The following is a 14,824-nucleotide window of genomic DNA, read 5'->3' as shown; positions in this document are numbered from 1 at the left end:
AATCACCGTTCGCCACTGATACAAATATGTACAAATCACTAGTACATACACATATTTTTTTCTACAAAACACAGTTGTCCCTGAAGACGGCTCCTACAATGGCAGCCGAAACGAATCCAACGTACACTGGTATCACCCAAAAAAGATACGCACAGTCGAACTCGGTTAAAATGATCACGAAAATAGTGAGATCTCGGATGTAACGAGGAAACATTATATTGATGACATACCCAACAAAAATCTTCAATCGTTAAAAACATCATTCTCAAAATAAGAATCTAAGTAATAAAATCTGAACGGTCGGCTAACGTAAAGGATAAATACCGCCGGGCGTTGGGATCGGATTATGTTTATGATAGCCATGTAAGTGTCTAAGTACCTAATTGGATTTTTCTCTGACAATATTAAAAAATGAACACGCATGGTTTTTAAAAAATCCAAGCTTTGTGAACTTAATAAGTGCCGGTTCGGCACAGTCTTACAATTTACAGCTGCTTTTGTAGTTTATGAATGACATGCTTGTTTCGGGGGTTTTTGCGGGGTTTTTATTCCAATACACAATAAACATTACAAGTGGGTGATATCAAATGAGTTCTAGACCAGATCAGTTAAAACCTAACCCCTGTAATAAATTTCTGTATGAATTATATGGACACATATTCCAGTGTATTTACCTTCAAAATTAACAGTTTAACTATCAGTAATATTGTTTCTGTTAGAATGATGCTAAGTTATGTTTCTAGTTTCTGGCCCTTAAAACATATATTAGTTTATGTTTCAGAAATACAAACTATTCTTTTACCAAGCCTTCTAATATTTTATCCATACAAATATATAATTCCTCTGTACGTGTGATGTCACTGAACTCCTAAAACTTAAGAAGAACTCCTAGGCTTAACCGATTTACGCGCGGTTTTCAGAGAAATATATATCTTTGCGCTGTGCGTGTTCGTAGATATTGAAATCTTCAATCTAATTTATAAAAAAGAAGTAAAGAGCATAAATGTTTTATTCATCGATCCACCAGGTTGCATTCGAGGAGAACGCATTTACAAAAAAATGGAAAGATGTTGTTTTTTTGTATATAAAAAAGTTTGTTTTTAAATGTTTACAAACAGCATTTGTTTTTGTGGATCTCTATCAGATTCTTTCCTTAAATTCCTTATAATTTCTACCCATTTATTTCTGTTTACTGGATTTTTGGTAGTACTAAAATAATATTAAATTCAATACATTTTTGAAAATCGTATTCCTACATAAGTACACCCCTCTGTTGGTGAAAAGACCGGAGTTTGACGTTTGCAAAAAGAATGCCATATTTGAAAAAATATTTATTTTATGTTTTGGAATTCAACCATAAACAAGTACCTAGGTACCTAATTAAAATCAATATTAGAATATTAACAGTTTTTATTTTTGGAATTTAATCATAAACAAGTACCTAGGTACCTACTTATCAATGAAAAGTCTTTTTCCAAGATAATAGCAGGCAAGCCAACGTTCGGACAGGATAACGTCTGTCGGGTCTGCTAGTTTTTTATAAAACAGGGGTTTATAAAACTTTCTTATTTTCTTTCAAAGATCTTATAGTTTTTAAGAATATTGTTAACATGCAATGGTTATATCCATAATTTTGAATAGTGTAAAATGAATTGATAAATAAAATACAGTATAGTCTCTATAATCCGAACAATCAAATGCTGAGCCTACTCGGTTTAACAAATTTTTAGATTACTGGAATCTTCAAAAAATAAAATGAACTTTTTGCATATTTTTTATCAATAAGATTTTTTATTTAACGGTGATGTACACATATTATAAGGCATAGTAGATTTATTATATCTGGAATTTTTCGTCTACTCTACAGGGCACATCTATGTATTATATGTCAATCTATGTTGAACAACAATGTCTGAGTATGTCCAAATGCTCGCAGACTGGCTGGATTTCCTCCCTAGGGAGTTATTCATATTAAAATTTATTTCACCAGAGAGGGAAACATTGTTGAGAGGGGAATATGGAAGTTTAGGCATTTACAGGGCTTATTACCCATCATTGTAGACAGGCCACTTTAAACACTGTTAAACATTCAACATTCTGCCCATGTTTCTTCTTCTTCACGTGTCATGTCGGGTCCCCCCGACGTTGATGATCACTCGGGAGAAAGCTTCCCTATCCTGGGCAGTGCGAAACAGCTCCTCTACAGTTCTAATCCTGGTCCATGCTCGGATGTTTCGAAGCCAGGAAAGCTGTTTTCTTCCGACCCCTCTACGTCCCTCGATCTTCCCCTTCGTGACGAGCTGAAGTATGGCATATTTATCACCAAAATATGAAATCTTACGGAGCTTAACAGTGGTGGATAGTTCTCTATTAGTATTGGCTCTACGTAATACTTCATTGTTGGTTATCATATCGGTCCAAGATATTCTTAACATTCTACGGTGGATCCACATTTCAAATGCTTCAAGGCGGTTTATAATATTAACTTTTAGAGTCCACGCCTCTACACTGTATAGTAAGACAGACCATATATAACATTTGACCATTCGTTGTCTCAGTTAAGGTTTATATTATCGTCACAAAGAAGATTTTTCATTTGGTTAAATCCTGTTCGGGCTGCTTCATTTCTGCATTTTATCTCAGTGTCGGGGTCTAGATTTTCTGTGATGATACTGCCTAAGTACCTCAACTGTTTCACTCTCTCAATATTGATACCTTTGAGTTGGAGATTTACATTTGGATGACTCTCTCGGCTAAAAACCATAAGTTTTGTTTTGTTTCCATTAATATTTGCACTCTTGTACAAGCATTACTACTACCCATTCTAGATTACGCTGATGTTTCCATGACTGATTTAAGCTGCGAGCAACTCGATAAACTTGAACGACTTCAGAATACATGCATAAGGTACATTTTTGGTCTTAGGAAATATGACCACATTTCTGATTATCGTAGGCAACTGAAATGGCTCAAAATTAGACAGCGGAGAGACTATCACTCCCTCTCACTTCTGTTCAATGTACTTCATAGTCCTAACGTTTCTATATACCTGTGTGAAAAATTTCAACGCTTATCAGTTCATGGTTTACCTCTTCGTTCTCATTCTCAAGGCACTCTCTTAATACCCATACACAATTCCTCTTTCTTCTCTAACTCATATAGTGTCCATGCGGCTCGACTGTGGAATCATCTCCCATCCACCATCAAAGATGTTACTACATTATCTCTGTTTAAATCACGTCTGAAGAAACATCTCCTTTCTCTTCCTTAATCTCTCCTCCTTTCCTTTTTCCTCTTTCCTCTTTCCTCTTTTTTCCTTTTTCCCATTGAGTAATAGTTTCGATTTAAGGTAATTTATAAACTAATACGTTTATTTCTATTTTTATATATATTTAAATTTTTAATCTTTTTTTTCTATTGAATATGTACTGTAACTTGAATTATAAAAATTAAACTTTTATTTTATTGGTTGGTTGGAAGAAATTGCCATTTGGCAATAAGCCCGCCAATGTACAAATAATCATTATGTACAAAAAGTTAAATAAATAAATAAATAAATATTTAAACCAAAACGTTCACCGACGGAGTCAATCTTATCAAGCAGTTCTTGAAGGTCTTGTGTATTGTCTGCAATTAGAACGGTGTCATCTGCATATCTAATATTATTGATAGCTACACCGTTTACTTTCGCACCGAGATTTGTACCAATCAGAGCTTCAGAGCCCATGTTTAAACATCCACATTTCCTTAACTCTTCCGTCTGTTGACTTTTGCGAAGTAAAGGAGTTGAAACCTTTATCACGCGGGTGAGATTCATCCGGCTGAACCAAATCAACTACTAGGCAACGCCTGAAAACAATTTTCCAATTTTTATACTTCTTCTTTTACCAGGTAGTTAATTTAACAATGTTTGAGTATGTCCAAATGCAAGGGAAAACATTGTTGAGAAGGGAATATGGAAGCAACGACGCAACAATGTTTTCCCTCTCTGTTGAAATCAATTTAAATATGTTGAACAATATTACTTTTGATATTGACATTTTTCACGTCTCTGAGGGAGTTTTTCGTTACAAGATTCTCTTACTTTTTTACATATTATTCTCAAGACATTATGTTTACCTACGTACTATTTTTATATAAACCTAATTTTACTGACTTCATTTTTATTCTATATGTATGAATTAAGATCTCTATTTTGTAATGTACATACATATGAATAAATCAAATTGAAATTATAAATCAATATTTAGAGTGATGCTTAGATGTCCCCCCCCTTTCCCATCTGAGACATTGTTCCAATTCATGAAGGTACTGGACATTAGACAATTTTTTTTTAAAGAGTCATTGACACGCCTGAACTACTGAGCTCAATATAATTAAATATCCCAACTAGAAACCTCAGACAAAACTTACTCTTTCACACCGATAACCATAGAACTAACTATGGTTTTCTTTCTCCTATGCCCAGAATTCTTAGGTCTGCCAAAAAACATACCAGTCTTGATTTCTTTGATAACAGCTTGCCCACCACATACCGCACACCGCATCTGAGGACATAAGTCTCCTTGGCGGTGCCCACATACACGGAAAATTTGCTCGTTGTCAAACGAGAAAAGCTGCCCGAAGGAGCTCTCTGAAATCTGGTAGCCTTAGCATCTGTGTGCTGAAAGAAAGTAATCCAGAAGTACAAATTATGTACTTCATTGGATTGAGAAGAGAGGGAAGTGAGTTCTTCACTGACTGGGATTAAATTGATTGGACATGATCAATTCGCCGAAATGATTACTAAACTTTTTAAAAGCCTTGAAATTCTTTTTAAAAGCAACTTTCTGTATATCTTTTCTTTGATAACAAGTCGTCTTCTTTCAAACGATCACTGAATCAAATTAAATTATAAACACCTCTCTCCCGCTTCCACTCCCACAAAGTCTACTATATACCATTGAGTCTTTCTACTTTTTTTATAATCATTTTCTATGTATAAATATGTCCTTAAAAATTCCCACTGGGCGTATATATAAATAAATGAATAAATAACGAGTAATGCTTATAATGAGCAAATTTAGTCAGTCCCGTCTTCCTCGTATTACCAAGTTTGACTGTATATTTGTTTGAATAAATCATTAAAATAAATATCTAGAGCATTATTGGGTAACAATGTGGCTTTTGGAGGCAACTCTATAGCTACCATTTAAGAACTATTTCTTTGACTCTCATCCTTTACCAAATGCTATGGTTCGGATTACTGGAGGTTCGTTTTATAGTGAGTTCAGATTACAGAGACTACTGTATACATTGTTAACACAAAATTGTTCAATCTATAATTTTGAATAGTATATATTTTCTATCTTTTTTTAGTGTATTTGAGTTGATCAATAAAATATAAACACTTCACAAATAAATAAATATACAAATATTCAAATCATCATGTGTTTTTTTCCTTCCTATTATGCTTTTTAATGTGACTTATGAAAGTGTATGTAACGAATATTTATTTCGACGGCTTACGTATAAAATAATATTGAAAAACAATTATAATGAAACAAAACACCTGTACACAGTATAGAAAATATAGATACATGAAATTCAATCAGCAGAAAATAAGGGAATAATAAAGAAAAATTAAATAAGAAATTATAACAAAGGTATGCGCAGAAAATTAACAATAAATAAAGAGTTTAAATATAAAAAGTATTGAAGTAACAGAGGCGATGTATCATAGCATAAACAGTAAAGTATATTAATATGCTAATTAAAAATACTTAACTTCAATATCAATACATAGATGGTGCTCCAACACGCTAGTGAATGCTTTCTCATTTAATAAGATATATACAAGAATCAAAATGGTACCAGTGTCGATATTTGCTAATAAGCGGAATGGGGAATGTTGTAAAAAACGTAAAGTGGCCACTCAACCCAGCCAATGACAGGTCATAAGCCCTGTAAACGCTCGAATATCGATAATCCCGAATTTGAAAAAAATTCTACCTCATCTCTGTAGGAATATTGATAAAAAAATATAGTAAAGCATGTGTTCACGCCAGCTGGTGCAGGGTTCTCGCTTCGACAGACAACATTTAAAAGGGCATAAAATATTAATTCACGATATACGACACTTTTGAAATAAATGAACATGTTGCAAAGCCGAACAATAACATCTGAAATTGCTAGTCGGTATACAAAATTAACCAATAAAGCGTTCTTAGTAAAGTATTATTTTAACCCGCCAAATCTTCGGAACGAAGTTAATAATTTAAATGCGTTCTGTAAAGAATTATTTAATAAACGAAATATTGCTCATTTTAGTTTTGGCTCCAACAGCATGTATAACACTTAGTACATTTTTATAATTTAGAAAAGAAGTGATTAAAAAGTAATGATTTAAATTTATTTCAACAGAGAGGGAAAGAGTTTTCGTGAAGAAATTCGGAAGTCTAGGCATTTACAGGGCTTATGACCTGTCATTGGCTGGTTTAAGTGGCCACTTTACACACTGTGTAACATTAACCATTCTGCCCATGTTTGAACATCCACATTTCCTCAACTCTTCCATCTGTTGACTTTTGTGAAGTGAAAGAGCTGAAACCTTTATCACGTGGGTGAGATTCATCCGGCTGAACCAAATCACCTACTAGGCAACGCCTGGAAACAATTTTCCAATTTTTATACTTCTTCTTTTACCAGGTAGTAATTCAACAATGTTTGATTATGTCCAAATGCTTGCAGACTGGCTGGATTTCCTCCCTAGGGACACAGTGTGTAAAGTGGCCACTTAAACCAGCCAATGACAGGTCATAAGCCCTGTAAATGCCTAGACTTCCAAATTTCTTCACGAAAACTCTTTTCCTCTCTGTTGAAATAAATTTAAATATGAACAACTCCCTAGGGAGGAAATCCAGCCAGTCTGCAAGCATTTGGACATAATCAAACATTGTTGAAAAAGTGATGATTTTAATTGGTATAAAGATAAATGAAATAAATCAAATTTTCCATGTTTGTTTGCTAACATGTGGAGCCGTGGAATAGGTGAGTATTTGGCATAGTTTGAACTATGCAAATCAACAGCAAAAGAAGTATTTTGTCTCGTCCCACGCTGTCTCATATAAAATTCACACAGTTTAAAAGTTCGGGACTATCAAGAACATTATTTAATAACTTGAAAAGCAGCGCTAAATCTGAAATTTTCCTTCTATCACTAATACATATTAATTTCAACTGCTTCATTAAACATTTATAGTAAAACTCTAGTATAGTTAGAGGTTGAATTTTATTGACATAAAAACATTTTTTTAAAAGAAAGTATACTTGTATATTTATTGTGTATGAAGTTACTTGATAGCATTCCATATTAAAATTTGGTAATGTATCCAAAATAAAATATTTTTTTGGATTTAATTCAACTTTTATTTTTTTTAAATTTATGTGACGCGTTTTCTTGTTGCGTTGTCTTGTTAGGACATTTTCAAACTAACTTAAATATTTACAAAGTTTCCTAATGTTTGACGGCCTCGTGGTGTAATGGTTTGCCTACCGTGCAAGAGGTTTCGAGTTCGATTCCCGACATGGTTGACATGAAATATTTATTTTAAAAAAGGGGTTTTTACACTAGAATATTTCATAGCCCCTGACTGGTACCTGAAGCGTATGACTGATCATCTTACCTTCATGGAACAAAAATGAACAAGATATGCTGCGATTGGTGTACTCGTGCAGTGCCCTATGCACGATTAGGTGCGGAAAGGTAATGATGATGAATATATATTAATTGTGTATGCAATTAATTGGTAGAATTCCACAATGTTTGAGCATGTCCAAATGCTTGCAGACTGGCTGGATTTCCTCCCTAGGGAGATATTTAAATTTATTGCAACAGAGAGGAAAAACATTATTGAGAGGAAATATGGAAGTCTAGGCATTTACAGGGCTTATGACCTGTCATTGGCTGGTTTAGGTGGCCACTTTCAAACATTGTTTAATTAACTACCTGGTTAAATAAGAAGTATTAAAATTGGAAAATTGTTTTCAGGCGTTGCCCAGTAGGTGATTTGGTTCAGCCGGATGAATGATAAAGGTTTCAGCTCCTTTACTTCACAACAGTCAACAGATGGAAGAGTTGAGTTGAGTTTAAACATGGACTTCTGTCCAATTCTGGTGAATGTTACACAGTGTGTAAAGTGGCCGCTTAAACCAGCCAACGACAGGTCATAAGCCCTGTAAATGCCTTGACATCCATATTCCCTTCTCAATAATGTTTTCCCTCTCTGTTGCAATACACTTAAATAGGTAGAATTCCATATTAAAATTTGCTAAGGTATCCAAAATAAAATACTTTTATTGGATTTAATTATACTTTTAGTTTTTTAAATATTTATTTATTTACTAACGGACTTCGTCCAATTAGCAGTTTGCCTGTATAAAGGCGTTGTTCTTTTGTCCCTTAATAAGCATTTGTCTCCATAAGGGCGTAGTTCATATTTTCCCTAGTAAGCAGTTTGCCTGCATAAAAGTGCAGTTCATGTACTGGTAAACGTCGTTTAGCGCCGGTTCGATTTACGCCGATTTACAATTACGCCGGTTGGTGCCGGCGTTCAGACACACTTTTACACGTTATTTTATTCTATTACCGTGTACGCGAGTAACTTATTGCGTGTGAAATTGTTTCCGAGTTAGTTTTCGTTTTGTTCTTAAGAAAAATAAAAAGGTATGATTCTATTTTTATTTTATTATTAAAACGAAGTTTACCCATATAACTTTCATTTTATTTATTTATTTTAAAGAAACAAACAGTCGACAATGATATGATAACATAAAAAAATACAGTTTAAAGATAGACCAGCAAAGTTTCTAAATAAAAATCATACATATTATTAAATTGTGTTACAACAAAAGGATGGGTTTATGTGTATTTGTATGAGAGTAAGTGTAGATGTGTGTTTACGTGTATTAGTGTAGGAGTAAGTGTTCAGGTGTGTGTAAGTGTGAGCATCATTAAATAGTAAGTGGGATCGTATCGCAGACAGAAATAATAAGTCTTAATTTATTTTAAAATAAATTAAGGGGAATGTAAAATATATCGGCGGCCTCCGTGGTGTAGTGGTCAAGACGCTTGACTCACGCACGGAAGGTTCCGGGTTCGATTTCCGGTGAGAACACAAAAATTAAAATGTGATTTTTCTCAAGCCTGGGTGTTCTGTGATGTAATTGGGCCTCCTGGCCTGTTGTGGTGCAAAAAAATAAAAAATAAATATCAATAGATGAAAAAAAACATTATAGTTAGAGCAAGAACGATAGGGGAAAGAGTGTTGCGTATAGTTAGTGCTACAGACTGGCAGATGGAATAAGTACTTATTTCTTGTCACGCGAGAGGGGACATAAAGATTAATTTTGGAGAGTAGGTTAAAAGAGTCTACTTTATTATTTAATAATTTATGTAAATAGCATAATTCAGATGCATTGCGTCTATTTTCAAGGGTAAAAAATCCATTTTGTTTGGCAGATTGGCTGTAAGTACAAAACGTTTTATTGTTTTTGTAATATAGGTATTTTAAAAAAAATTGTTGAACATTTTCAATCCTTTCTATGTTTGTTATGTATTGTGGGCTATTGTTATGTATTTTTCTTCTATTACCGTATTTTGCGGACGATAAGACGCATCGGACCATAAGACGCACCCCAACTTTTGGTAATAAAGAAGCGGAGTAAAAAGTGCGTCTTACGGTCTGAAAAATACGGTAAACATAGAATTTTTCCATTTTGATTAGTACACATTTCACGTAATAAGCAGTTTGCCTTCACAAGGCGTAGTTCATTTTTCCTTGATAAGCAATGAAGAACTTCAGCCCTACGGGAAATTGGATACATTTTTTTTTCTTACGTAGGGTAAAAATTAGAGCATTAAATTGTACCGCAAAGTTTCTTGAAAATGTACAGAAAAAATAATAAAAAATATTTTGATAAAAACGCACTACTTTAAATGACGTCACTGGTTCATGTTAATCGACCTATGATCCGAGAGCTATGGAAGATTTCCGGTCTGCTTGTCGCTTCTGGACCAATGGGAAGAACTGAATGAGAATAAGCGGAAATGAACCTCTGACGTTACACGCGGAGTTATTTCAGAAATACAAAACTTTGAAAAATCGTAGCGCCGATAATACGATATATAAAAATTAAAAAAAAATTTTTTTTACTTAGTTTAACAGTCTATTAACAAATAAAAAAAAATAAAAAAACCACTGCACTTCCTCATTTGCCTGCATGAAGGTATAGTTCACATTTCCTCTAATAAATAGTTTGCCTTATTTTTTTATTTTTTTTTTATTTATTTATTATTTACATACAATATTACATTTTAGTTATTTTAAAACATAAAAAAAATAATTTTTTTTACTGGATTCACCAAGCCAATGAATATGGCTTGTCGGTAAAGATCCTTTACAATATAGGGTAGGGTGACCATTACAATGAAATATCGAATAATGGACTATATTGGAAGTTACTTGATTATTAATTAATGGGACATTATTTTTCAAAGCCTTCTTTATGTAAAAAATCTCCATATTATTTACTTTCAGTCCTTTATTATTTATGTGTTGTTGTCCTGACGAAGAGACGGGTTACGTCTCCAAACCGGTAGACAGATAAGTCGGTGAGTGGTTTTATACAAATTTTATTAACATAATACTTTGTTTTATTTTTACAAATATAAACATATAAAAATAAAATGATGTGTTCAGTAGACTCAAATCAGTGTTTGATTTCTGATATTATAAGTTTAGTCTGATTTTCCCTAAAAAGAGGTTCGCATGCATATTAGGTATAGCGAACAAACACAATTCAAATAACTATCTTACGCCACTTGTCGACAGTCGAATCAAGGACCACAGGACGACAGAACAGACACAATATCAAGAAATCGCAATTAAAAATATTGATATAATTTATTTAATATTGCTCTCACAGCTTTTTTTAATTAATTATTTTTGCAGATATGCCAATCGGATCAAAAGAATTTATTGGATGGATTGAGAATATTTTAATTACTTTTCGATTGGATTTAAGTCTGATTTTCCCTAAAAAGAGGTTCGCATGCATATTAGGTATAGCGAACAAACACAATTCAAATAACTATCTTACGCCACTTTGTCGACAGTCGAATCAAGGACCACAGGACGACAGAACAGACACAATATCAAGGAATCGCAATTAAAAATATTGATTTAATTAATTTAATATTGCTCCCACAGCTTTTTTTAATTAATTATTTTTGCAAATATGCCAATCGGGTCATAAGAATTTATTGGATGGATTGAGAATATTTTAATTACTTTTCGATTGGATTTAAGTGCGTGGGCGCTCTCACAAGGAATTCTCACAGTTCGTTCTGTAATAAATAAAGAATTTGAGGGCGTAGAATGAAATGAAACTAATTCCAAAATGATCCATTATTCACAAAAAAACTATTGTTCACCTCAAAGAATTAAGAATAGTCCAGAAACCGCATACGAGCATCACACAGAAGGCGACTAAATTACTCAACAATATTTTGAGTTTGTCCAAATTCTTGTAGACAAGAACTGGATTCAACTCCCTGGGGAGATGTTTTATTTTTATTTTTTTTTATTTTTCCATACTGTTACATATTATGCATGTATTAAATTACATATTTTATACATTATATTTATTAAACATTAGAAGAGAAAAAGAGAAAAAATACATATTCTAAAAATATACATAGCCTAAAATTTGGAAAAAATGCCCACAAAGACTTAAACGTCTGAGCGTGGGCCATTCCCTTTTTATTGTTTTTGGTGAATTTTTTGGTATACAAACACAAATATGACAATGCCATTAAAAATCATACAGAAATAACAGGAAAATGACATAAACAATGTAATTAAGACATCAAAGTTTAGAATATGCTGTTGTACGACTCTTTCACAATAGGTGTATGTCTGTATTTTCCATGCTGATCCAAGTCCTCAAAGCCGCTTTAAACTTTAGAAGGGATTCTATATTTTGTATTTCCTTGGGTAGGAGATTAAAAGATCTTGGACCAACATGGATGAAGATGAATATTAACATATTACAACAGAGATGAAGAACATTTAAGATAAGATAATATAGAAGTCTAGGGGGCTTATGACCTGTCAATGGCTGGTTTAAGTGGCCACTTTACACACTGTGTAACATTCACCAAAGGTTTCAGCTCTTTAACCTCACAAACATCAACAGATGAAAGAATTGAAGGAATATAGATGTTCAAATATAGGCAGAATGGTGAATGTTACACAGTGTGTAAAGTGGCCACTTAAACCAGCCATTGACAGGTCATAAGCCCTGTAGATGCCTGGACTTCTATATTACCTTCTCTTAAATGTTCTTCATCTCTGTTGTAATATGTTAATATAAACAGCTCCCCAGGGAGTTGAATCCAGTTCTTGTCTACAAAAATTTGGACAAACTCAAAATATTGTTGATGGATTACCTGGTCCATGAAGAAGTATAGAAATGGAAAAAATAATATTTTCAGGCGTTGTCTAGTATGTAGGTGAAATAATTCAATTGGATGAATCTCACCCGCATAAATAAAGGTTTCAGCTCTTTAACTTCACAAAGATCAACAGATGAAAGAATTGAAGGAATATAGATGTTCACATATAGGCAGAATGGTGAATGTTACACAGTGTGTGAAGTGGACACTTAAACCAGCCATTGACAGGTCATAAGCCCTGTAGATGTCTAGACTTCTATATTACCTTCTCTTAAATGTTCATCATCTCTGTTGTAATATGTTAAGACTAAATTACTCATAAATGAGTAATTTTACGTTTTGACCCATTAGTTTCTTTGTAGACGTCGCTCAGTACGCAACTCCTGATTTGAATTAAACTATGCCGTGTTGTGTCCTTTTAAAGTGTAAAAATACTGCTAGGATCTTAAAGAAACAGGATGGGACCACATTTCAAATATGTAATGAACAAATGAATGTGTAAGTAGCAAATACATTACTTAAAAATTGAATTATTTTTCCATCAGTCAGATTGTCGAAAAAATCAAAATGGACATTTTGTTAGTGTTGCCAGGGTAGTAAGTTCACCGCGTAATATTGCACGATGGGAAAAAACAAAACCATAACACAAATATAAGGTGAAAAAAAAAAGCAATCTGTTAATTTCTCTAAAATTTTTTTGTGTAGGCGGAAATACACAACAGAGTAGATAAGGGTCATTTAAAAAGAGTTATTGAATTAATGAACGTTGAACTTAAATTTTATTTTACATAAAACGGATATTTTTATATCATGTTTAATAATATTTAATGCTTTAAAGATAATGTCGGTCAAATTTCTAAAACAGAGTTGTTTAATCTGAGGTAAAATTTTCATTAGTTCTCTCATTAGATGAGCAAAGTAGGGTAAAAAAATTTACTACCCTGGCATCACTAACGAAATGTCCATTTTGATTCTTTGACAATCTGACAGAAGGAAAAAAAATAAATCTTTAAAGTACTTTTTTTTTGCTATTTACACATTCATTTGCTAATTACACATGAATTGTTATCCCATCCTGTTTCTTTAAGATCCAAGCAATATTTCTACACTTTAAAGGACACAACACGGCATAGTTGAATTCAAATCAGGAGTTGCGTACTGAGCGACGTCTACAAAGAAACTCATGGGTCATAACGTAAAACTACTAATGTATGAGTAGTTTAGTCGCCTCCTGTTTGATGCTCGTATGCGGTTTCTGGACTATTCTTAATTCTATGATTGTTTATCAAATAAATATGTCATCCTCTTATTAGATCAATTTGAATTATTATCATAATTTTTAAGTGTCGTATTTTTGCGAAAAGTGGAGATTGCTATCTTCGATTCTGGGAGCATCAAGTGCGAAGTATTTTATGGACATTCCGAAGATTCTAGAACGAATGCCAATACCCTAATATCGTGTACTAGGGGAGGGCGCCCTTAGCAATTCCCATACACTTTTACCATATAGCATTCATACACCCAAGATCTAATATATATTATATTTCTATTGGGGTTAGAAGAGATTATCAATAATGTTTGGCTGATTTCTATAACCCAATTTTTGTGAAAAATCACTTCAGGGCGCTTTACAATGAGAAAGTCCAGTAGTCATATTTTTAGTGTTTGAAGCAGTAACTTTGTACAACAAAAACAAACAAACAATCACGCCGTTTCCCCGTAAGGGTAGGCAGAGAGGATAGAACGCCACAACACTCTATCTTTGCATACAGATCTCGCTTCCTCTTCATTCATACATCTTCTCATGCACGCACGCCGATTATTCCTACTTTTGACATGTCCATCTTCAAGCATTTGATGGACTTGATCGTGCCATGTCTTTCTCGGTCTTCCTCGTTTTCTGCATCCATCAACATTTGCACCGTAGATCCTTTTAGCCGTTTTTTCGCTGTCCATTCGCTCTACATGTCCAAACCAACGCAGCACCCCTTTCTTGATTCTGTCAATAATGCATGTCTCAGCCTTACACACTTCACGGATCTCGACATTTGTGCACCTATCATACATCGTTTTACCACACATTCGTCTGAGGGATCGCATTTCGACCGCATTCAACCTACTTTCATCATCATTTTTCCAATTCCATACTTCGCTCCCATACATTAGAGTTGGAACCAGAACTTCGTTGTGAACTGCTAGTTTAGCCTCCTGCGATAAACATTTGTTTGCCAAAGTAGATTTTAGTGCACCGTTCACCCTGTTCCCGGCACTCACTCTCCTTTCAATACCTTTCTCAGCCTTTCCGTCCCTAGTAAACCTACTTCCCAG

This window comes from Micrasema longulum, unplaced genomic scaffold (assembly GCF_059751315.1).
Source record: "Micrasema longulum isolate JH-2025_06_02 unplaced genomic scaffold, ASM5975131v1 h1tg002407l, whole genome shotgun sequence".
Taxonomy (NCBI): Eukaryota; Metazoa; Arthropoda; class Insecta; order Trichoptera; family Brachycentridae; genus Micrasema; species Micrasema longulum.
This window is presented reverse-complemented; position numbering follows the sequence as displayed.